General features: G+C 42.7%; 2 long non-coding RNA genes across 2 annotated transcripts in view; both read right to left on the reverse strand.

The window, feature by feature from the left end:
- The window catches only part of LOC307217224, a 294,245-nt gene that overhangs the window by 58,924 nt on the left and 208,460 nt on the right, over positions 1-26,861 (reverse strand). The gene's annotated exons all lie outside the window — the stretch shown is intronic.
- Positions 445-10,739, reverse strand: LOC307217263. Its single transcript, XR_013839501.1, has 3 exons — positions 10,579-10,739; positions 8,890-8,946; positions 445-802 (listed from the first exon to the last, which is right to left on the reverse strand). It is a non-coding gene; the product is annotated as an uncharacterized lncRNA (long non-coding RNA).

The raw sequence follows: 26,861 nt of genomic DNA on the forward strand, positions 1-26,861 counted from the left end.
ACTCTGTGAGGTAAAAGTACATTTTGAAGGATTTTGCCTATGGTTTCAAGAAGCACAAATTACTAAACTGAATTTATCTCTCCTCCCTAACCCAGAGAATTGCATTGCCCACACATCATGCCTGTAATACATGGATTCCTATCCCTTCCAAACCCCTGTCCATCACAATGGTAGGTATCTCTCTAGTTCTTCTGATAAAAAGAACAATACAGGTAAACAGCTTAAATATTTGCTAAAGCAAATTAGAGATGCTCCTTGCCTTTTAAAAGAAAGCTAACACTGTGTTCTGAAAGTTTTTTTTTTTAAGATTCACGTACAGCCAAGAGTAGCTATAGCATGTCTGTCAACCTTTTCAATGCAATTGCTTCTGAACTGTTCTGTAATAATATCTTACATAACTTTTTATTCATCAACAGATTGACAGAGGCAGCACCGCGTCCGAGAATAACCCTGACAATAAAATTACTGTGTCACACTATTATTAGCACCACAATCAGTCAAATGCTTGAGATTTTAAAAAGAAATGTGAGAGCACTGATATCTTGTCAGCAACGTGCTAATGACGGCAATTCATGGTCACTGAAATCGTGCACTGAGACTTAACATTTCAAGGGAGAGAAGGGGCTTTTGATCTTCTGTCTTGATCTTGTGTTCTCAGTCATTCTGCCTTTGGAGTTGCTGGCATATATAAGATATTTCCTTTTCCTTTCCTTTCTTTTTCTGGCCAGGTATCAGTCACAATTTGTTTCTCTGATAGGTACGTCAAGCACTGACACTCATACGTCCTGCTTCCAAGGTCAAGCTGAAAGGACAGCTAAAAAAGCCAATGCAATTCTGGGCTGCATCAATAGGAGTATAGCATCTAGATCAAGGGAAGTAATAGTGCCACTGTATTCTGCTCTGGTCAGACCTCACCTAGAGTACTGTGTCCAGTTCTGGGCACCACAGTTCAAGAAGGACACTGACAAACTGGAACGTGTCCAGAGGAGGGCAACCAAAATGGTCAAAGGCCTGGAAACGATGCCTTATGAGGAACGGCTAAGGGAGCTGGGCATGTTTAGCCTGGAGAAGAGGAGGTTAAGGGGTGATATGATAGCCATGTTCAAATATATAAAAGGATGTCACATAGAGGAGGGAGAAAGGTTGTTTTCTGCTGCTCCAGAGAAGCGGACACAGAGCAATGGTTCCAAACTACAAGAAAGAATATTCCACCTAAACATTAGGAAGAACTTCCTGACAGTAAGAGCTGTTTGACAGTGGAATTTGCTGCCAAGGAGTGTGGTGGAGTCTCCTTCTTTGGAGGTCTTTAAGCAGAGGCTTGACAACCATATGTCAGGAGTGCTCTGATGGTGTTTCCTGCTTGGCAGGGGGTTGGACTCGATGGCCCTTGTGGTCTCTTCCAACTATGATTCTATAATTCTATGATTCTAGGAAACAGGGAGGCTGCTTTGTCTGAGACAATATTGCATAGAGCTGAGGTCAAAACCCTCTAGGGACCTAGGGGCACATTTGCAAAGTGAAAGAACTGTTTCAAATGTTATTTCATCAAGGGGCAGAGAAGAAGACCCCGTGGGCACCAGGAAAGGCCTCTTTAGGCATATGTGTGCCCATGGGCACCACATTGGCAACCTCTGGCATAAGTATGGAGAGGTCATATATATGATGGTCATATATATGAGAGGTCATATATATGATGGCCCCCTAACCACATAAAAAGCTCCTGTTGGAAGAAAATTAAAACACCAGAAATTAAGGATTAATGTAGCCATCTCCTTGATGGGATAAGGTGTATCCACAGCAGTGACCGGAGGAGGAATGACTGCTGGGATGAGAAATACCATGGTGCATCTGCAGTGGCACAACCGGACGCCTTCATCTGCCCTAGCTGCAACTAAACATGTCTCTCCCAGATCAGTCTCTATAGCCACAGCAGGCACTGTAAACTTCCAGCGCTTTGACTTCACCTCCCAAAAGCACATTCCTCCATTGTCTCAAGACAGAAGGATAACAACAACAGTGCTATTTTTCTAGAAAAAGAACTCCCCATGAATACATCTCTTGTTCTCATGGAATGGCAAAGGCACCCACTTGAGGGATACTGGAACCCACCTAAGAGGTGTCAGAACTGAGTTCTGCCGTGTTCTGGTTGGGGGGGGGACCCTAAACAACTCACGCATGGTTTTAAACATATAACACTTCCCTGTGTGCAGTCATGACATTCATTCTACGTAACTTGGAACTGGAGTTTGCCCCTGCCTGAACATTTAGGAGATTCTGAAGTTCTGGTAGTCTTCAGGAGACAAATTCAAGTGTTTTAAAGTTTTTCCCCACATGCAGAGCGCTAAAGTGCATCCTCTACAACCAGACTTTGAGAAATATGAAAGCAAGGCTCTCCTGGACATCTTGCCAAGTGTCACTACTATATTGCTCTGAAGGTGTCATTCAGGTGTCAGTCTGAGCTGCCATTTGCAGCAGCACTTCCATGATCCTCAGGATGGCAACAGAAGACAGGGACCTTTCAGCTCAGCATGTGCACGATAACACAGATCTGACCCATGCATCTATATTTTAAAGCAATCATAGAATCGTAGAATTGGAAAGGATCCCGAGGGCCACCTAGTCCAAATGATCTCAAAGAGTGGTGCTGGGAACTTCTTCTGCCTGAAACCTATGAAATCTGCTGACAAGTTAGAGTAGCCGGTGCTAAGGCTAGATAGAGCAATCTTCTTCTTCTTTGGCGATCACTTGTAGCCGAGTAAGATTGTCTTCTATAAACACAGTTTTAACAATGAGTCCGTAAGTGACTGTGGAGGCCAATTCTGGATCCACACGTCCTTCCACAGTGGGAACATTGGTTTCCAGGAGGGAGTTGATCACGGTGTGGATTTGCCAAGCATGCCTTCCTCTTAGCACATTTCTCCCTTGTGTCCTGAGTTTGAGTGTCTTCAGAGCCCATGGCACCTTTGGTAAAGGCTGTTCTCCAACTGGAGCGCTCGCAGGCCAGTGTTTCCCAGTTTTCAGTGTTTATACTAATTTTTTATATATATATATGCTTTGAAACAGTCTTTAAACCTCTTTTGTTGACCGCCAGCATTACGCTTTCCAATTTTAAGTTGGGAAAAGAGTAGTTGCTTTGGAAGACGGTCATCAGGCATCTGCACAACATGACCAGTCCAACAAAGTTGATGTTGAAGAATTCTTGCTTCAACACTGGTGATCTTTGCTTCTTCAAGTACACTGATATTAGTTTGCCTGTCTTCCCAAGTGATGTCCACAAGGCAGGATGACATTCTACTTTGAGAAACACATTTCCAAAGTATTTAGCCTGAGGTAACAAGAATACAGTGTGTGGGATCCTTGAGGTGTCAGGACCCAAACCTGAGACATAGGGGTGGCCCCTGGAGATGTCAAAAGGGCAGGCCCTGGAGATGGAGGGTAATTGGGAGAAGGGAGTGAAAGGTAGACCCCCTGGACCCCGAATGTCTATGCTATAATTTTCATCCAGGTCCTACTGGGCTGAAGCTTACAAGCTATATGCAGTCTTAATATGTTTTCTTTCCATTATTAAAGGGACTGTCACCCACCTAGAGATGCAAGCCCTTCATCTGCCACCAGCAGGCTTTAGGTGAGGCCTGGCGGTCTAGCAACCCTAACAGTGTATGCTTTTTCAACCCCTGTTTTGTTTCATTTTCTTACGTCCACAACATTCCTGTGAGCTAAAGTTCGATAATGACTTGTCCACTGAGCGTCAGGGATTTGGATTCCAGCTCTCTGAGATCTTCTTCTAACACTAGCTGCAACACCACACTGGTAATAACACTCTGAATTTAATCCCATGATGGCGGTGATTTAATGCTTCAAATTGTAATGGAGGGTTTCCTGCAGAGGTTATTTCTGCAGAAGGTGAGAAAAAGAAAAGTATGAATGTGTGGTCAAATATCACGCTGACATTGTGCCACAGGAGCAGGGTTGCTTTTTCTAGTGATGTGTGTGTGTGTGTGCTGAAGTTAATTAGCTCACAATATACAAATGGTCTTAGCCTGTGAGCTCAATATGTGAACTCAGAACATTAAATTGCTTCTCATTTTCAAGTCAAACAGAGCACTCCCTAACGCAAAAGAATCAACTTCCATTTCCAACTCAGTGATCTCAGTAAAATGGGTCACTCTGTTTTAGAAATGACTTAGATTCGTCATAAAGAAAGTGTCTTAACCCTGCTATAATTCCACACTATTTAGTTAGGCTATTACTCATGGAAATGGCCCAGTGAAAACCCAGGTTACATGAGCACGTTAAGTGGTCCCAATTATGCAGTTAGCGGTCCTTTGCCTCCCAACCTGTACCTGTATTTCGCAGTCCAAAAGCACCATCAGTACAAGCAAAGTTAGGATGCTACACAGCAAAGGATCTGTATAGACATTTTATTAAAGAGTTTATTGGACAAAGCAGATTTAGGAGGCTGGGGGGCTTACCGTAGACATTAAAGCACCATGGAATTGGCAAGTCCTTGGCACTGAAGGAACAAGAAACTGTTTCACAGAAATCATTGTCATAAACCAGGACCTGACCAAGGTAAGGTAGAACAATCTACTGGAAAAATCTAGCTTATGATAAGCAGTGCAATCCTTTTCAGTGTCTGGGACAGAGAACTTGGCGTCACACACTAGTCTTCCACATAGAAAGCAGCCTTGTATTGAAACCATTTATTTTTCCTAGGACTTCTGCATACAAAGTATCTATTCCACTACTGACCTAGGAATTTTCTTGTGATTCCCTTCAGCATGTTTAAAAGTCGGGAGAGGACTCCCCCTTGACATTTAATCCCTTCCAACTGTCCACATTCCTCTTATCGTCAACTCTCTGCCTCTTTATGAAAACTCATCTTAGTTGTCATAAAAGGTCAGGAAATGGTTAATTATTCAGTTTACTCATTGTGTTTTGAGGAGGCAGTTCCAAGGGTGGGAGGGGGGATTTTCTGCCTCAGCTGCCAATATAACTTGACCAGACTTGGGTACCATTTGCCATGTTGGTGGGGGAACCATTTACTGTTCTGCTTCAGGCAGCAAACATTGGGCTGCCTCTGCAGAGAAATGACCCCAGGACTTACATTTTGTGAAGGTGCATGCCTTACCCCCAAACACTCCATCCCTGCTTCAGAATGGGGGATACCCAGAGGACTTTCTGTGAACTCTTAAAAGGTGAATAAAGTTTTTACCAGAAGAGAGACAGTGCTGCAACTCTCATACTAGAATTGGTGGGACTGTGGATTCAGAAGCAGACCGATATCCAATCTGGGTCATGATCCACTTGGATCAAATCCAGGTGGTCCACTTCAGAATGTGGGTTGGGCAGATTCTTCCCCTTACTTAGCCCTTAATAACTCATTAGGATGGGTAGCTGCTGAAAACTGAGAAAGCCTTGTATTTCCTGTATTTCCTATACGGCCTAGGACCCTCATACCTACGGGACCGCCTCTCCTAGTTTGTCCCACGGAGGACCTTACAGTCTTCAAACAAAAACATCTTGGAGGTCCTGGGCCACAGAGAGGTTAGGCTGGCCTCAACCAGAGCCAGGGCTTTTTCAGTTGTGGCTCTGATCTGGTGGAACACTCTGTCACAAGAGACTAGGGCCCTGCGGGACTTGACATCTTTCTGCAGGGCCTGCAAGACAGAGCTGTTCCACCAGGCCTTTGGCCAAGGCACAGACTGGCCCCCCTCCTTTGGTAATTCTTCACAGAACTCTAGCCCAATGGTTGCCATCAATTTGATTTGAACTGATTTTATAATGAATTAATTTTAGAATGCGGTATTATTTTACTGTTGTTAGCCGCTCTGAGCCCGGCTTTGGCTGGGGAGGGCGGGATATAAATTGTTGTTGTTGTTGTTGTTGTTGTTGTAAAAGGACGTATATTCCAAAGAAGGTTTTATTTTTATTGATAAACTTACAATTGCTCATGGGAAAGGCAAGGGAAAGGAATGTAGCTCAAGCATTAATCATTGTTCAAAGGTATGACAGCAACTTGCCATATCACCAAAACGTTTTCCTTTGTAAATCCAGCAACCCCTAAAAATGTATCATTCCTAGAAGCTGATTATAAAGCAATTTAAAGGAGCATGTTAACACAGAACAGAAAACCAAAGGAACAAAAGGAACAAAAGCAAAGCCAGCTCTTTGTACAAATAGTTTTCCACGCCATCAGCCAAGTTGTTTTACCATTGCTATGGCAACTGTAGTAAACCACTGGTAGCTTCCTGGGATACACTAATATATCTTGGCTGTTTATGCCACAAAATTTGCTGCTGCATATGGGGAGAGGCGAAGCAGCCAAGGAAAATTTTATGGGATTATATACAGTTTACACTGGGGCAATAAAATGTGTTCATTTAGCTTGTATTTATTTAAGTTGTTTCAGGCTTAAATGTCAGAAACACCATCTCCTGCTGAAAGTTCCAAGAAAATTCTGTGCAAACCAAAAAATAAAAAAGAAAAGAAAAAGAAAAGAAAAGAAACCCACAATGTTTTAAGGGTGTTAATGGTTTATAAAGGTCTCTTTGCCTCTCTCAGAATCTAAAGAGCTTTGAAGACATACAGAAAATACCACATTCCCACAGAGCTGATTTGCACAGTATTTACTTTTGTATATAAGAACATCCCCAGCAATCCATAGAAATATGATGATATTAAAGATTAGCGTAAAAGAAGGCACCATTTTCTGTTGCAGCATGTGTTTGCTTCACGCAGCACTATTTCTTTTCTGCTGCAGTTCATTCTACCCAAAGCCACATTATTCATCTTTCTGTCCACTGTGGTGAAATGTGATTTACATGAGTTAAGTAAATAATTATGCAAATCACAAAAGTTACTCTTCCATTCCACTGATTTCATTGTAAAGGAAACACAATGCAAGTGGCAGGGGTGGGGAAAACATAAACAATTATGTTTCATTTGCAAATTGAAAGCAACAAGAACAACAATATCAAGGCAAGGCACGAAGTAAGACTTCCTGGGGAGAGCATTGCACAAACAGGAGCCGCTGTAGAAAAGGTCTGTTCTTGCATTGCTGCCCTCCATTTTGCAGATATTAATATTGCACAGTTTGAAATGACTGGATTCATGAAAACTGACTCCTTTTTGGAAATAAAACATTGTCAAGGCCCACAAGTTTAATGAAAACTCTGTTTGCAGAACCTTTTTCAAAACATAACAAAAAACAGTAAATGATATATCCAAACAGTTCCATAAGGTATATGCCAGTCCAGCACATAGACACAGCATCTTACAAAATATGAAATGCTCCAAACAGATGTATAAGCAAAAGTCTCCCTCCGTATAGCATCCATTTTGCCTGGAGCTGTTTTCCTGGAGAGCTTGGTTTACATCCTTACTCCATGGAGCCTGGGAACAAAGAACTAAAAGCAACTCCCTTCAAAATGGTGCTTTGCAATTCAATAGCCTCCCATGTGATCTAAGGTTAAACACTCACGTGTCAGATAGCAGAATACATTCAACAGTTAATTATCAACTCAGTTAAAGCTCAGAGTTCCATTCCTGCTCTTAATTTAGCTTCAATGGATTCTCCCCATTCTCACCATTACACAGGCATTCACCATTTCAGTGTCAATTAAACCAATTATACTTAATGCTCCAGACCTCTTGCAGAGGAGGCACACAAAGAAGTGCCTAGGATGATTGTAGGATCCGGGTTGGTTCATATGGAGAAAGGCAGTCCTTGAGGTATTGCAGTCCTGAGCTGTTTAAGGCTTCATGGGTCAAAACTAGCACACTGAAGTGGCTACGGAAACTACCGTATTTTTCGCTCTATAAGACGCACCAGACCACAAGACGCACCTAGTTTGTGGAGGAGGGAAACAAGAAAAAAAAATATTCTGAATCCCAGAAGCCAGAACAGCAAGAGGGATCGCTGCGCAGTGAAAGCAGCAATCCCTCTTGCTGTTCTGGCTTCTGGGATAGCTGCGCAGCCTGCATTCGCTCCATAAGACGCACACACATTTCCCCTTACTTTTTAGGAGGGAAAAAGTGAGTCCTATAGAACAAAAAATACGGTAATTTACAGCCAGTGCAGTTGGACCAGGATTGGTGCTGTATTCTCAAACCCAGGGAGCAACCTGGCCACTGAATTCTACACCAGCTGAACCATCTTCAGAGGCAGCCTCATGTATTTCTCTCTCTGTGTGTGTCTCCCTGCTCTCCTCTTTTCTCATTTCAAAAGATATTTTTACTGTACCATGATTAACCATGAGCTCCTTTTTAACTGATCACAAGGTTTTAAATAGATGCATCTAACCAATGAATCAACTCAACAATGAGGCTGTAAGAAAGAAGTATATAAGGAAAGAGAGCTATTACTGTTCACCATGGGGGTCTGAAAGGTTGCTCCTTTTTTTTACAAAAAAAAAAATAGTCACCGTGAGATTGAGAATCCTCACTGCAAGGTCATTTTAAGTGTGTCAGCTTCACCATGTTGTACTATAGGGTGAGAATTAGCAGAATGCAAAACAACCTCAAAACAAAATACAAAAACCATCTGGCATGGAAACTTGTACTCAGCAGATGCAGTGCCTTTGAAAGCGGACCATTCATTTTTATTGTGTACTAAAATTAGATTTAACGTGTACTCAAAAGCATAACTAAAACAGATTGCCCCTTCTAGCATTTATGTTGCAGGCATCAACAAGAGACTGTATCTGCTGATTCTTTGCTCAGACCTTTGATCTGCTTATTATCCCTGTCGAGATATTAAATGGGGAAACATCTTTCTTTCATCTAACTGTAACTCCAGGTAATCACGTAAATTGTTCCCTTAAACTTGTTAGCTGTTCAAAAACAGCCCCTTTTTTTGAAAACAAAAAAACAAAAAACAAAACTCACGTTCTTTCAACTTCAGGTTCTTCCACTTGAAATCCATCAGGTTACAAAGCTGTCCCACTGGAAGGGAGAGCATTTATTTATTTGTTTGTTTGTTTGTTTGTTTGACAAAATATCGCCCTAAGAGCGTAAAAATCTAACACTATAGTGGCATGGGGGGATATTTCCTCTATGACTGATGCCCCATTAGCCACAATTTTTTGTACAACAATATCACAAAAAATGGGTTGGATTAGCAACGGTCCCATTTAAAACATGCACATGAATGCAAGTGCATATAGAAGCAGCTGGCCTGTGGAACTACCAACCACAAGAAGAGATGGTAGCCAGTTTCACTGATTTGAAGAAAAAAGGATTAGATGGCTTAGGTGTGTCACATTCAAAGTGTGTACAATTGTACCTGTCTACACAAATTGTAGAGCAGTATACAGTCATACCTTGGTTGTCAAATGTCTTGGTACTCATATGTTTTGGCTCCCAAACGCCGCAAACCCGGAAGTGAGTGTTCTGGTTTGTGAACGTTCTTTGGAATGCGAACGTCCGACGTTTCTTTGGCAGCTTCCAATTGAGTTCAGGAAGCTCCTGTAGCCAATCAGAAGCTGCACCTTGGTTCTTGAACATTTTCGGAAGTCGAACGGACTTCTGGAATGGATTCCGTTCGAGAACCGAGGTACGATTTTACTTGGACACCTATTGTTTACATGTAACATTCAGCAATTACAGAGTCTGTGTACCTTAGCGTAGAACTGTTGAACCGTATAAAGCAAAAGGTGCATCACCTGTCACACAACTTATACCTGTGTTGAGCGAGTGTGTACCTGTGTTTAGTGCAATGTGTCCACAAGTCTAAAATCAGAAGCATTGAGATGCAGGAAATGTCGTCCTGTATCTCACCAACAGGATTCTCTGCAGAGCCTATCTGGGTGCCCTTTATGTATGAGCTATGCAATACGGGCAGTCTAAAGTTGTGAAGAGTTATGGTTTTGGCAAAATGCTGCCAGATATGCTTCAGATATTTGGCACTTTAACAAGGAGGCTTCTAATCACAATCAGGCCAACATATTTATGACTTCCCTCTCAGATCATGTCTTAAACAAGCAGAGGTTGGGGATAGAGTCGGTCTATCTGGTGCAAATGGAGTTATTAGGGGTGGTGCTGCTGCATGTACCCCAGATCTTCTATTGTTGTTGTTGTTTAGTCGTTTAGTCATGTCCGACTCTTCGTGACCCCATGGACCAGAGCACGCCAGGCACTCCTGTCTTCCACTGCCTTCATGGATCACTGCCTTGCCGTGGCAAAGGGGCTTGAATAACTCAGAGAAGCTATGAGCTATGCCGTGCAGGGCCACCCAAGATGGATAGGTCATAGTGAGAGTTTTGACCAAACGTGATCCACTTGGAGCAGGAACCGGCAAGCCACTCCAGTATCCCTGCCAAGAAAACTCCATGGACAAAGGCAACAAACCTTCTATACACTTTAATTAATTGATTTTTCATTTTGGCTTTCCATTTTTATACTTTAAAAAAAACAAAACAAAAAAAAAACCCACCAAGGTGTTATACAACATATCAGCCGATGGCAGCATGTTGGACAGGTGGGATCTAAAGCAGGGAAATGGCCAGGAAAGAAGGGGTTAAACACCCTCCTCTCCCCCCCCCCCAGAACTGATCCTCTGATCAAATTAGTGCATACCCACTGCCTGTCCAGCTCCTTTGAAGTAAAGAAGATAATGTCAAGAGCCAGTTATATCCATATAATATGTCATGTCAGTTTTGGTCCCCGTGTTAAGCAGGAGACGTGGAGAAAAAACTGGATTTGATGTGGAGGGGATGGATGAGCCCCTTGTTTTTCTATCTATTGGCTTGAGAGGAAGGCAGAAAAAACAGAATGCAACAACCTAGCAACACTTGCTTTGTTGTTGATTGGCTAACTCACTAGAGCAGACATGGTCAAACTTGGCCCTCCAGCTGTTTTGGGACTACAATTCCCATCATCCCTGACCACTGGCCCTGTTAGCTAGGGGTGATGGGAGTTGTAGTCCCAAAACAGCTGGAGGGCCAAGTTTGGCCATGCCTGCACTAGAGACTGAAGCCGGTCTCACAAAGTGGAGTTCCGAATGGTTCTATGTGAGCTCAACCCTTGGGACAGGCAATGGAGAAGGGAATTCAGGTCCTCATTCCCTGGTTGTGTGATCTATGGATGTCCTATGACTTGCCAGTGAGAAAAAGTCAGGTGGATTTAGGGGAGCATGACTGGGGCGTCACAACTATGATGTAGAAAGAAGGCCCGAGGAGGCGGAGGATACAGAATTTTGGCGTCACCCAGGGTGCCGATGAAATTTGAGACCCCAAGGTCCACCACTGGGAAAAGTAACACCTGACTGGCCCCACACAATACAGGGCAGTTGGGCTGTGTGTGGGTCACAAGAGGTCCAGCCCTGGTCTGCATACCAGTGGCCTTGTAGATTGCTGATTCGTTGGTAGGCAGCACGGGAAAGAACATCGTTCCGCATTGTGAATAATGCAGCATCTTGTTTACAGCTACTACTCTTGCAAGCAAATCCTTTTAGATTTGAACTGACAACACACACAAGAAGCTACTGAACAGCACCGAGTACCAGCACTGTGCAGCACATTCTTGGTTCTCTCAAAGAGGCAGAAAGACAGAGAGAGAGGAGGGTGGGAGCTTTTCGAGTATTCTGCTCCAACTCCACAAAATGTATAATATTGGAAACAGCAACATGCTTCCAAAAGAGTAAGCAACAGAGATGAGAATGCTAAAAAACGCTCACGCATGAATGGTCCTTATAAAGTACTTAGCAATATTCAGCTAGTCAGGCTGCTCCGTTGGTTTAACAGTCCACAAGCTATAATTAAGCAATAAGAAGTGACAGACAATGCATTTTAATGAGTTTGTGGCGTGACTCCCCTGCCCTTTTCAGATAAACTGGCTTCTGGAACATTCCCGCTTTTGCTCACGACCCTCCCGGAGAAGAGAGGCAATTTTATCACCTGGACCTGGAAATAAAGTGGAAGTTGCTGTAACTTCTGCTCTTTATAAGCAAAGCAAACAAAAGGCACCATCGGGCCTCCATATTTGGCCACAGGATCAGACTGGTTTGGCACCACCCAGGCAACCGATACTGAGTGCATCTGAAAGTTAGTGCCACATTTTGGCCAAACTGAAGGGATGGCTCAAATGGAGAGAATTAAACAATGCTGACAGAAAAGATCCCCCGATGGCACAGAATAAAGTGGTATGTCCACAGAGATGTTCCAGTGCTATACAACACAAGGCATTTATTTTTATGCATCAGCCTCTATTCAAAGCATCATCATAATACTTTATAGCCCACATCCATCATGAGCTACAAAGACAAGCCTAACCATGGTGTTATGGAATCCCTGAAGTTTAGAGAGTGGAAATTTAAGGAGGATATAAAAAAGGAAGGGAAATGCAATACAGAAGAAGGGAAGGGTGGTGTCTGTCCTATTAATATAGGTTTCTGATGAATACTGGGATAAGCTTTAGGATATTCATAAACAAATTGAGATAAGAAAGAAAAGGGGGAGAAATTGAATGGCATGAGCTAGACTGGATACACAAGGTAGTAAAGGGGCTGGATGCTCTCCCTCTTAACCTTACTTACAGTGCTGTATCTGTAACGATGGGTGCTAGTCTGTGGAACATGGCATTGGTACATCTGGCATAAATTTGAGGTAGAAGTCATTCCCCCCCATGAACTAGCTGTAACCCTGGAACAGCTCCCATCTCACACATGACCTGGAAAGAACAGCTGGCATCCTGACCCTAATAGTTGCAGAAAAGATCAGCACACAAATCCTTGTGTCTGTCAGAAGGCCTGTTTATCCATCTCCTATAAGCAGAAACCAAACTTCAATCAGACATGAGTAGATTTGTGATCCAGGAACTGTGAAGATAAAGATGTGGTCTTCACAAAATTGAGGTTGTGTCCTCTTCACTTCAAATTTATCTCACAGACACATAACGGTAAACCAGGAGGAATAACCAAAAGTTCAAAGGACTTGGTGTCATGTTATTCACTCCCTAAGGAAGCCCCTTCCCTTCTCTACAAAAATTACTTAGAGTCAAAGTATGCACAAACCCCGGGTTTTCAATGGTTAATTAGCTGCAGCTCCATATAGATTTGTTGCAGTCTAGTACAGTCGGTGCTCGGGTTGCAAACGTGATCCGTGCAGGAGGCACATGCACAAAGCACGATTTAGTGTTTCTGTGCATGCGCGAGCACCAAAACCCAGAAGCAACCCATTCTGGTACTTCCGGGTTTTGGTGCATCCGTAACCCGAAAACGTGCCACCTGAAGCGAATATAACCCGAGGTATGACTGTGTAGCATAGTAGCTTCATATACATGTTGAACAGCATAGAAGGCAAGATTAAACAATATGGGGCACCACAGGCCAGTTCAGATAGTGCTGATCAATAATTCCCTAGGGCTGCTCTCTCAAAATGGCCCTGAGGGATGAGTGGAGCCTTTGTAAAATAGTGCCTCCAATTCCTAATCCATGGAACCTTTCAAGCAGGAAACTGTGGTCAACAGTATCAAGCCACTGACAGGTCAAGGAGAACACGCAATGTTATACTCCCCTTTCCTGAGAAAGATAATCAACAAGGGTGAGCAATGTCATCATAGTGGAGCAGACTGCGACCAGGGAGACCTATGCCTGCTCAGTCTGTTGTCTGGGTATGAACTGTTGACAGGCAATGTCACAGTCCTTTAACTTTAAACCAGGCTTGGGCTGGGCTGGGCTGGGCTTCCCTTCAAACAGATGAACATCCTTTGTAAAATAGCACACATAGACACCCTAGCATAAGACTCTGTTTGTTTTACCCTTATCCAAACTCTAGAATGAAATGTAGATTCCCTGGTTAACTACTGACCTTTCTCCACTCTTCCATCCAGAGGGAAATGTCACATATCTGGCACAAACAACGCTACCCCCTCCTCTTGCAGATGCAGCCACAAAGGCAAAGCAAATCGCACTTCTTGGACAACAGCTTCCTCCCATCCCTCCCCCAAATTGCTTTCTTATGGAAAAATTCAGCTGTGATGTTTTCATCACTATCTTTTTCAACTCAAGCTGCTAAGGCCTGCAAATTCTTTGGTTTGGTGGAGAGGGCTTTGTTCAAAAATGTCAAAGGTGTTTCAGTGTAGAACTTATTAAATGTGGCTTTGAGGCATGAAGATCAGTAAGAACCTTGAAGGGTTGCAAGGATTCTTGTGCCTGTCAGAGATCAGTCACTCCCAATTGTCAGGTGGTGCTGAATCACTTGTAGTGGCAAATTCAATGTAACAAGTGTTTGCTGCACTAGTTGCTGCACCAAAATACCGTAATACCAATGGGAGGTGAAGATAAAGCAAGGAGACTATAAGAGGAATTGTTGGATGTTAAAACAAAATGTGAGAATCGTGAGTAGACCACAATATCAATGAATCAAAGAGTTCTTTTCTAACAAATCAGAGTTCTTCATCACTATGGGATAACCTTTCCTTGAGGAGACCAACGTATCTTGAATATTTTTAGGCGTGGGGGCTAAAACTCAGTAGTCCCAGAAGGTCCTATGATCAGTTCCTTGATGATCTATATTGAATATGATTTCAGGAGTAGGGATGAGGGAGTAATTCAGTTCAGTTCACACTTCAAAAGTTAAACCAACCTAATATGGTCACACAAAAACAGCCATTCACCAAATTTCACGAAACATTTCTCCCGTCAGGTACCTTTAAAACGAAAAGCAAAACAAAAAACCCAACTTGCACATAGGAGGGTAAAGTGTGACTTTTCACTACATCTATTAGTGAAAATGTGCATGTATTATATTAGGAAAATTTGCTTTGCAAAAATGTGTATTTTTAGTAAAATTACATATAAAATGAGTATATTAGGTGAAATTCACAGTAAAATGCTAATGAATTTTCAAGAGGATTTAAAAAAAAAAAGAATCACAAGGTGATGTGGAAAGGGGGAGAACCGAACTTAAAATTGGAAAAATGAGAAACAGAGAGAAACCAAAACCAGCAGATTCACTCATCCCTACTCACAGCCTCTGCTGGAGAATGCTTGGGGTGTCACTACCATTAAAATGAAGGATCCTGGGCTAGACTGCCAATGATCTGAGTCAGCATAAGGTAGTTATTTATGGTAGCATATATTGGCTCTTTGGGACCTCCGGCGATATTGCCAGCTATGGCACCAATTTTGATGGTAGCTTCTGAGCTGCCGACACCTGGTCATTTGAAACCAAGCTCGGACTATCCACTGACTTCACATGAGTCACCCCCACAAGCCACTGCTTTGTTAATGACTTGCAGTTTTATGTATTCAGAAATCATGGGGCTATTATCTGCAGCTGTTAGCAATTGCAGTCTTTTGAATATTCCTGTGTTTGACAGTTTGTTGGTACCTCATTCTCCCAAGAGGTGATTTTACTTATGGTGAGCAATCGCCTAGCGCTTTCTTCCTGACTGCGACAGCATTTTATTGTGATGGAAAACAAAATTATCACTATCCATTTAGAAGTGGGCTATAATTTTCATTTCCATCATCTGTTACTGAGAGTGAAGTTCACTCACCTACAATTAGATTTGGGGAAATTACTCTATTATCATCTTAACAGCTGGTGCACACCATTTGGTACAATGCGTTGGGGCACTATATTCGATACCAGTATCATGACATGCATCCTCTTAAATATGGTCTGGCCTCGAGGCTAAGTAGAGGTGCATTATGCAGTCGTAGAGCCATAAATGTCTAAGGTTGAGCTCTTTTCACTGTACTGGATCCTGAAGCTGCCCTATGGTAGCCCCACTCAATCTCCCAGTGAAATGCAGCCAAGGGAACACATGGAGGCTTTTTTTATACACCTCTCCACTAACAAACTTGCATATGAAGGGAAACTGCAACTAACAAATGAACAAATGATGGGGTTGTTTGGAAGGATCATGATCTCTGTAGCAAACTTCCATTTTTAGAAAACTGTCTCTTTTGCTGAAATGAAAATGGTAGCTTGTAGGCTAAATATGAATGGGGTGGGGGAATTGGCTTGGTCCACATTTTAATGTGAGTATACTAAATTAACGTTTACTTGAACAACATTACATTGTGAGACTAGCAAAGTAGCGTTAACAGATTTCCTCTAAGTTGGGGTGGCCAGATATTACGGGCTCTACTTTTTGTGTCTGAGATCTATCAAGCAGAGTCTGGTGAAAAGGCCACATACTTAGAATAAAAGACTTCTGAGTCCCAGGCTTTTGAGTACCAGAAGTGAACAAAACTCACAGGCCCTCAACATTGCCATTGTCAGTTTATTTGTATACTGCATTTTCCACAAGTAAATCAAAGCGGTTCACGCAAAAATAAATACAATAATTCAACAGCAACACATAATAAGACATATAGTATCACTAGGAAGTCAATAATCAACCATTAACAGCTCATTTAGCATGTACAGTGGTACCTCGGGTTACATATGCTTCAGGTTACATACGCTTCAGGTTACAGACTCCGCTAACCCAGAAATAGTGCTTCAGGTTAAGAACTTTGCTTCAGGATGAGAACAGAAATCGGGCTCCGGCGGCACGGCAGCAGTGGGAGGCCCCATTAGCTAAAGTGGTGCTTCAGGTTAAGAACAGTTTCAGGTTAAGTACGGACCTCCGGAACGAATTAAGTACTTAACCAGAGGTACCACTGTATAAACATTTAAGCAGGCATACAGCTTTCTAATCAGTCAAGTCAAGGTATCCTAGGGCTAGAGTGTGTGGTAACATAAGTGATTCCACCCATCTCATGATGGCAACCACAGGGAATGAAACATCCCTTCAAGTTGGGCTAGCGGAGAGAATTACAGTGTTACATGTAAGGCAGAATTATAATGATACAATTGGGGCAATTACCACTTCCACCCTCAAGAAATGGAACTCACACTCTTGTAAATTTACTCCTGGTGAGCCAAGCCTCCCCAACTTGTGCCCTCCAGATGTTTTGGGCTACAACAACATTCAGCATTTCTGCCATTGACCACACCAGCTGGGGCTGATTGGAACTGTACTCAAAAACACTTGGAGATCATCAGATATTGTGGGAAGCTCCCCGAAGCTTTCCTCATTGCAATGATATCATTTGCAGTGTCATTTTCCTGCTGCTGTCCAGCAGGTTGGTTTTAAATAAATAAATAGCCGGTGGTAAGCAATGAAACTGGGCCCATCACCTCCTGGCAAATAGAAGGGGAAGAAATGGAGGCAGTGAGAGATTTTACTTTCTTGGGCTCCATGATCACTGCAGAAGGTGACAGCAGTCACAAAATTAAAAGATGCCTGTTCCTTGGGAGAAAGGCGATGACAAACCTAGATAGCACCCTAAAAAGCAGAAACATCACCTTGCCGACAAAGGTCCGTATAGTTAAAGCCATGGTTTTCCCAGTAGTGATGTATGGAAGTGAGAGCTGGACCATAAAGAAAGCTGATTGCCGAAGAATTGATGCTTTTGAATTATGGTGCTGGAGGAGACTCTTGAGAGTCCCATGGACTGCAAGAAGATCAAACCTATCCATTCTGAAGGAAATCAGCCCTGAGTGCTCACTTGAAGGACAGATTCTGAAGTTGAGGCTCCAATACTTTGGCCACCTCATGAGAAGAGAAGACTCCCTGGAAAAGACCCTGATGTTGGGAAAGATGGAGGGCACAAGGGGAAGGGGACGACAGAGGATGAGATGGTTGGAAAGTGTTTTCGAGGTTACCAGCATGAGTCTGACCAAGCTGCGGGGGGCAGTGGAGGACAGGAGTGCCTGGCGTTCTCTGGTCCATGGGGTCACGAAGAGTCGGACACGACTAAACGACTAAACAAAGCAATGAAACACTCTGCTTCTCTCACCGTCTTGGTCATCCACTCAACCAGAGCCACCTGTTTTGCATGGTAAAAGAAAACCCTTCAAGTTGGGATGGTGGCAGGGATGGGAGAGAGAGAATTGCAACGTTGCACGTATGGCAGAATTATAATGACGCAATCTGAGCAATTACACCAGGTCCTTGCTTTCAGGAAGACCATTGTTCTTCTGGACCACTGGCAGACGAGTCATCGTGGAAAGGGTTGCAAACATGTGCTTTAGAACATATTATTGATTTCAATTACATTAGGATCAGCCAGACTTAAAATGTACACTTCTTTTGTGATGGAATTGCTCTCTTTTAAGGCAAAGATGCTAGAGAAGGGAATGCTAGTCATTATGTCCATTCTTCCCCATGTTGTTTTGATTACTATTAAATCCAATTTGAAACAAAAAGGGGAGCAATGAATTGGGCAGATCATTATGAACTTGATGTCTTGGATGATTATTGTAATCTCAATCAAACGCTGGCTTTTGCTGAATATAGCGGGCTGTGCTAGGGCTTGGTTTGGCTGTTTTTGTGCTGACAGAATCACATTTCATTGAAGAGCACTTATTCTGTTCTGCACGCCCTTTTCTTCACTTGTTTTAATAACGTGAATGGAAGTAATTCAGATGAAACCATGTTAAGAAGACACCGCTTGGTTTTGCTTAATATAGGCATCCATCAGATTGGGTTTCAGGAGGTATTTGCTATTTCATACAGATGTTAGCTCTGAAATTGGTAAGATAATGGTTGTAGCAACATAGAAAGCTGCCTTATACTGAGTTGTACCTATTGGACTATCTAGCTCAGCATTGCTTTCATGGGCTGGCAGTGGCTGCCTGGGGTTTCAGGCAGGGGTCCCTTCCAGCCCTACCTACCTGGAACCTGGAACCTTTTGCATGCAAAGCAGACCACTGAGCTACTTACATTACATCTTCTCCACTTACATTAACTGAGCTCCTTGAGGATCCTGGTGCATGATTCTCCCTCTGGAGAGATGGCCCTCTATTTGGATGGCTTTAAAAGATGATAGGACAAATTCATGGAGGGCAAGGATATCCATGGTTAGCAGCCATGATGTCAGGGCTAGTTCAGCTGCAGGTCGGCACAGAGATTCGGAGATGAACAGTAGTGTTGATTCTTTATTCAGAAGGTCCAAATACAATCAAAGAATACACAGGCAGGACTAGTCCAATGAAGCAGTTGCCAGGACTAAGGATCTGAACCTCCTACTTTTTCCTAAGGCTCCTCCCCAATAGTCTCAAACGCCTTCAAGGAGGGGCTCTCTGTGCCTTTGGTTTGGCTACATGTAATGTCCTCCTCGTTCTTGGAGACAGGGGAGGAGGAGAGAGGAAAACAGTGGAATTGGCAGGTTGCTGTGGATCTGTCACAGTCTCAGCCTCCTCCTCCCCAGACACTTCACTCTCACTCAAACCTGTTGTTTGCTCAGCCTCCAATGAGTCTGCCCCCTTCTTCCTGTCTTCTGTATCCCAACTCCATTCTCCTGGCTCTGAGCTTTCCTCCTCTGATGCTGCCCTGGGTGGTTTTCTGTCCTCCCACCATTCTTCCTCATCTAGCCAGTCCCTGACACATGATGGCCATGCTCTGCCTCCATGGTTGCTGAAAACCACAGGTGTGGAGAGTGCTCTTGTGCTCAGGCCTGCTTGCGGGTTTCCCACAGGCATCTGGTTGGTCACTGTGAGAAGAAGATATCAGACTATCTGGGCCATTCTTCTGACACAGCCATACATAATACAGCCATGTTCTTACATGACACAACATGTTCTTACATGATGCTTTTGGTGCACAAGCAAAGATAGGCAGCTGCTTTTGTCCAAGAAGATTACAGTCTAAACAGACAATGGGTAATATGCACAGCATTCCAGAAAATACAATATGGTGGCCTTCACAAGTAGCACAAGATCCAGCTCCACCTGATGAAGTCACCAGCTGTTTGTGTGTACATATGGCTACAGACTTGATGACAGAGCCAATGGGTTAACATACTGTATATATGACTGTTCTTGCTGCCAGTGCCAGAGAATTGAGCCCAATCAGTTCTGATTTACATTCCTCCCAAAATAAATGCTATAATCCAGTGTGTGTGTGTGTGTGTGTGTGTGTGTGAAAATTGGGGATTGGTAAAAATGATTTGATACAGCCAGTAGCTCAGAAGAGCAGGCTATTTTATTAGCTGAAGATTTTTCTGCCAGAAAGAAGACATTTTTAATGTTTATATCATGGATGTGATTGCTAGAGACTTGAGGACAGTGCCAATGAGAGAACCCTTAGTTCATTGGTAGCCACTGGGTGCATTAAATAACATCTAATTAACTCTAAACCTGACAGACACATCCCAAAGAGTGTCTAAAGAACTGGGCTCCCAGATCCTTCTCTGCTGAGCTAGCTGGCCTTTTTGACATACGCATTCCCTTGCTTCTGAATGATTGTCTCGATTATTAACTCATTGCCCCTGTAGCTTTCTCTCTAGGGCTGGAAGGATGAAGATGAATTCCTTGCACAGGAAATTTCCCTTTCATGGAATGAAGCAACTTATGACCTGAAGAAGAACTGCAGAACCCTTCAAATTGCTTGAAGTATCTGTAAGTTAAACAAACATGTCTTTATTCCCATGAGACCTTCTGTGCCAGAAATATCGAGGTGACCTATTGTACTGTGCATGTTCCTACTTCACCACTCAAGGGAAGGCCTTATCATTAGTTAGTTAGGTCCAAAGAGATGTCAATGGAGCAGAAAGTTTCAGGGGCATCCTGAGAAGAAAGTTGGGGCTAACTTCTGTCAGCAATTTATAATTAATTTGTGTGGGCAGATGGGGTTTGTGACCTCATTTGTTAAGTTTCTCATTATTTGTAATTTAGAGTTGTTCCTGAAATTCACCCTAAAGCAAATTCTGAAGTCCATACAGGCGTGTCTTCCTTGGACAAACCAACCTGAGGACTATTGAGAGAAACTGGGAGCTTTGGGCTAGGGTGGGGTAGCTTCTCAAAGAGAATCCTCATATTGTAAGTAACTTTAATATCCAGGTGACCGTGTCACAAAATTCAGAACACATCCCCTTCAGAATAGATCAAGGCTCAACTAGGCAGTTTGCTGCTTCTTGCTATTTCAGGCCTGGTAAAATGGATCAGGACAGCAGACTGGGGCTGGATCTATACTGATTGTAAAAACGCTTTAAAAAGAAACGTTATATAGCTCCCAATGCAATATTACATTATAACATTTTAAATTGACCAAGATAGATGAATCCTGGGTGTTGATATCCCTTAACCCTCATGGGCTACTTAACCCTCATGGCCCATCTGCCAGTCACCTGACATCACCATGACACCAGGTGATGCATTTTCCTTTGCTTATCTGGGTTGATTTCTTATCAGAGCTTATGCTGAGCAAGACCACTGTTCCATCTAGCTACATAGTGTGTCATTAAGTGCCAGAAGCTCTGCAGGGTTTCTGACAAAGGGCTGTATCCAATGTTAGTTCTACTCAGAGCAGACCCACTGAAAATAATGGGCATGACTAATTTAGTTAGAATAGGTTTACTCTGAGTAGGACTTAGTTGGACACAAGCCATACTCTTTCCCAGCTTTTACTGGCCAGGGCAGGATTTGAATATAGGACATCTTGCACTGCACACAAAGCATGTGCTCTGCCACTGAGCCCTGAGCCATCCGACTTGGACTATGCTCAGGAACACAGGTATCCATCTTATACTGGCTCAAGGCTACTTGTCCATCTAGCCTAGTAGTCTGACTGGAAGCAGCTCTCCAGGCTCTCCTATCATCCTATCCTGTTGACCAGAGATTGAACCTGTGACCCTCTGTTTACAATCATTCACACACACACACACACACACACACACACACACACTTTTCAAGTTTATACATTTCACTAATTTTACAATCATTTTGACATTTCGAAGCTTGACTTCCTTCCCCCTCTTTCTACGGTTCCTTAAATTTATTTTTTAATATCTTCTGCATATCCAAATTAACTTAATTTGCTCATTTATTCAGCTTCTTTAAATATATACTCTTATAAAGCTGCAGGTTATTACAACAGTCCTGCCAATGTTCTTATCTGCTTACAATTTATCTCTAAATATTCAATTCAATCTTTTTATTAAAAAAGACCAGTTTGTTATCTTGATTTCTTATTCTTCCAGTAAGTTTCGCCATTTCTGCATATTCCATAAGTTTTTGTATCCATTCTTCCTTTGCTGAGACTTCTGATTCTTTCCATTTTGGAACAAGTAACATTATTGCTGCTGTAGTAGCATACATAAATAAGTTTCTATACAGTTTAGGTAGTTCTGTCCCTATAATTCCCAAAAGAAAAGCTTCTGGTTCTTTTACAAAGGTTATTTCATTTCATTATATGTATATCATTTCCCAGTAAGCTTTAACCTTACTACAAGACCACCACAAATGATAAAAAGAAGCTTCTTTCTCTTCACATTTCCAACACTTATTTGATTAAGATTTATACATTTTTGCCAATTTACTCTATGTTAGATACCATCAATATATCATTTTCATATCATTTTCTCTTAGACCATAACGTGTGTGCATACAATCTATGTGGTCTACCCCTGAGTGATGCTCCCTTCCTAACTTCCCCCTGTGTCAGGTGAGCATGCATAACTTTTCCTGTGTGAGTAGAGACCACTTTTATTTCAGAGATCCCATTCATATTGCAAATCCTATGCATGTACAGTTTGCACATGTAACAAGTAAGTGCAGAATGGTTCACCGATTGCCTATAGTCTGAGGTTAGGTCTGTGCCTGACTCCTATGTGCATTTACTGTCTATAAGTTGAACTTCTGGATACATAGAGCTTGAGCAAAGAGTACGCTGAGTAGGTAAAAATAAAGGACCCCTGGATGGTTAAGTCCAGTCCAAGGCGACTATGGGGTTGCAGCACTCATCTTGCTTTCAGACTGAGGGAGCCAGCATTTGTCCACAGACAGCTTTCTGGGTCATGTGGCCAGCATGACTAAACTGCTTCTGGTGCAACCAAACACCGTGACGGAAACCAGAGCGCACGGAAACACCTTTTACCTTCCCGCCACAGTAGTACCTATTTATCTACTTGCAATTTGATGTGCTTTCGAACTGCTAGGTTGGCAGGCACTGGGACAGAACAATGGGAGTTCACCCCATCGTGGAGATTCGAACCGCCAACCTTCCAATTGGCAAGCCCAAGAGGCTCAGTGGTTTAGACCCCAGCGCCACCCACATCCCTGAGTGCACATAGGTCCAGGCAAGGTCTTGTACTGTGATTGTGCTCCCCACACATGCATTCACAATACAACTTTTGTCTGTGTGCATATGGAATAGCCTAGAGCCACAGGCTTTTAAACTTGGGGGGTGGGTGGGGAGACACCCCGTTGAAAGGATGCCAGCATGCCGCTTGTTAGTTTCACAAAAAGGGGAGATAAATCTTGCCAGGCATTTTGTTGCTGTTGTTTTAATTAAGCAGTAGGTGAGGCTGCCCAATAACAACATTCCAGATGGATTTGAAATGCCTTTAATCTTTCCAGCAAAGTGTTGATCGCAGTCCAAAGGGTGAGGCAAGCTGAATCAGATGAGCATGTATATATCACTGCAGAGAGCGTCACACTGCAGAAAAGACGCGGGTGAAAAGCAAAAGCTCATCGAAGGAGATTGACTTCAGGATGCAATTTGGGAGATTATAACAAGGAAAGATATAATCAACCAACCTACCAATTAGGACAGATTTATGGCCTTCTCTTATAAAGCCTATTATTATGGCAGAATATTGCTTCTGATATGATTTGACCCTGGCATTTTAAAAATAAAAAAGCCATTGTCTAAACTTCTGTCTCTAACTTGGGGCTAATTATTGCATGAAGGAAGTCATGTTTCTGCTCATCCCCTAGACAGCACCCCATGCTGCCCCAAGACCTGGGAACGAGGAGATGCTTGTGGGGGTGAGCATAGATCAATAGCAGAGTCCACATCTGTCATGCAGAAGGTCCCATGTTCAATCCCTGGTGCTGCCAGTTAAAGGACAGCTATACTGGGATAAACATCTGCATGAGATCTTGGTAAGCTGCTGTCAGTCACCATGGACGATATTGGGTTAGACTGATCCATGATCTATTTCAGTATAAGGCAGCTTCTTATGTTCATAGATCTGCAGATCTGCAGATCTTCAGCTCAGCTGGCTGATTCCCAGCTTAGTTGGACTCAGCTGACATTAAATCTCCAATCCCATCTGGAGATATGGCGGCATAATTTGCTCACCCCAACTCAGCCAGGGCCCAGCCAGCTGGGGATGGTGTAGACCAACATCTAGAGAGCTTCAGTTTGAGGAAGGCTGTCCCAGGACTATCTGGCTTGTACTGACCTTTTCATGCAAGTTCCACTGGTAGAAGGAAAACCAAAAACAGCCCCTCAACGGAATATTCTGCAATAAACTGGATTTTGTTTTTCACACTTATGAAAATAATTAAGGTCCCACCCCACCTCTCAATCCCACTAGAATAGTTAAAATTATATTGATTTCTAGCAACGTTGGGTCATAGACATTATTAACCTTAAAAAAGATGTCCTTATTCCATTTCTATTACATAAGTAGGTTAAACAACTACAAACCTCAAAAAGACAGCAGAACTAGAAAAATAATAAGGAAAATAATACAATAAAAGAGAAAATTAAGCACAACAGTGGAAATGCAAATATTCAGGATCTTTTACCTCATGGGAAAAAGCACCACTAAGCTAAAATGTCTTGCAAATACAGTGGTACCTCTGGTTGCGAATGGGATCCGTTCCGGAGGCCCGTTCGCAACATGAAAAGAGTGCAACCCACAGCAGTGCATCTGTGCATGCATGGGTTACGATTCGTCGCTTCTGCGCATGTGCGTGACGTCATTTTGCACTTCTGCACATGCACGAGTGGCGAAACCCGGAAGTAACCCTTTTCGGTACTTCTGGGTCATCGTAGGACGTAACCTGAAAGAACGTAACATGAAGCGGACATAACATGAGGTATGACTGTAGTTCAAACAATATACCAAACATTACGATTGATTGCAATCCCAAAGCAAGTGTTTTAAAAAGTTGAGCTGTGAGAGTGGAAGTTGACCAGACCATGTAACAAACACAAGGAGAGGCCACCAGGTATTTATCAGATGTAGCAAGACCTTTATACCAACTAACATGCTACATTAAGCATTCCATCGGGGCTAGATGCCAACACTTAACAGTGAAGGGGAATAGGAAGTGCCAGTGTTGAGCTATTTCCAGCACAGTGGTCACCAAGAAAAAGAAATGCTAAGTTCTTTATATACCAGCTGGTTCACATTTGTTGAAGGGACTATTCTTTCAGATCTTATACCTCCAGCACTGCATTGATTATGAAGGGAAGCAGTGATGGTTTGATAGTTTACATTCCTAAACATGGCCAACGACTGTCTCGCAACTATGCCTTGAGAGATAACATGACACCGCCTGAAGTAATTACACAAAGTGGTGATTAATTTAACTGTTAATTTACAGTTCAACATTGGTTTCAGATGAGCTGTACCACAGAGCAGCTTTAGATGAGGAACATGCCTGATTCTTATAATTGACTGTGACTAATGAAATCCAAATCTTGAAGAAGATACAGAAATAAATTCCATTATTGCCCACCAATTTGGAAAAAAGAAAAGAAAAGAAACAGCAAAAAGATAACCAGATTATAAAGTAAAGCTTTAGAGAGACAGAAATACAATTGTATTTTAATGAAGAGGTGGGAGAATCAAAGTGTAGTTGTCTGTTATCCTAAGTATAATGGATTTTAATCCCCAGCAAGGTTTTAAGGCAAAGATGTAAGAAAGATATCCAGTAATAAGTCACTTGTTGCTTTTAATTAGTATCACTGGTAATTTAATGTTAACTATTACAGAAAATGCTCTGTTTGCACTGCTTATATTGCATTTGTTCCACAGATAGCTACTTTAATAGTGTTTGCTACATTTATATCCCATGTTTCTTCCAAGGAGCTCACAATGGCTTCGATCCATCCATCCATCCATTTACTCACTCACTCACTCACTCACTCACTCATTTATTCACTCATTTATAAGTCACTTTTTAGGGTCAAGCATTCACAAAGCAAAATACATTTAAAAAGGACGCAAGACACATATCAGATAGGGTTACAGTTACTGTGAGAAAGTAGGTTTGAATCACACACACTAGGAAAACTCTTAAGGAAAGGAAGCAGTGAAAAGTTCATCAAGGTTTTCAAGGCCAACTTTCAAACCTGTAGTGATGGGGCCAATTGGAAGTCGTACTGGAAGTGAGCTCCATCACTGTTGGGCAAGACAGAGAAGGCCCTGTCTCACACTAACCTAGCTGAGCGTTACAGTGGGGTCACAGGCAGAACCTCCTGAAGCATGTCTCAATGGACATGGCAGTACATTGTACTTAAGGTGGTTGTGGATATGGTGCATGTTGCACAGTTCTGAATTCATGGGACTAAGGAGCCCTGTCTAGAATCCTTGGATCCAGAAGGAGGTTGTTCTTTTGATTTAGTGCAAAGTTAATATTGGTGTGGTTTAAATGCCTAAGGTAAAGGGGCTGTGAAATCAAAAAGGCCCTCCTCTCCAGGAGGGGAGATGCAACAGTCTTAACTGTTGCCCAGAGTCATTAAGCAGTGGAGAAACCACAGCATCTGTAAACTGAAAGTCCTTTTAGAATGTGCCTGTACATGTGAACGCCTACAATTTATTTCATTTTTGCAGCTTCCCTTGGGATTGTTCCAGAAGCTGTAGATTGTGAAGAATGAGGAGTACCAGGACACATACATATTACACCTGTGATGAGGGAACTGCACCGCATCCCCATCATGCCTGAGTTCTTGTTAATACAGAAAGCCCTGAACAACTCAGGACCATGGTAGCTGAAAAGCCACCTGCTCCTCTGTAGACATGTAAGGAACCTGGGGAAATTCTACTCCTGGCACAGCATACTACTGAGGCTCAGAAGGCATTTTATCCCATTGCCCTTGTATTATCCAATACCCTTCCTTCT

The sequence above is a fragment of the Podarcis cretensis genome, assembly GCF_951804945.1.
Source record: "Podarcis cretensis genome assembly, chromosome: 5".
Taxonomy (NCBI): domain Eukaryota; kingdom Metazoa; phylum Chordata; class Lepidosauria; order Squamata; family Lacertidae; genus Podarcis; species Podarcis cretensis.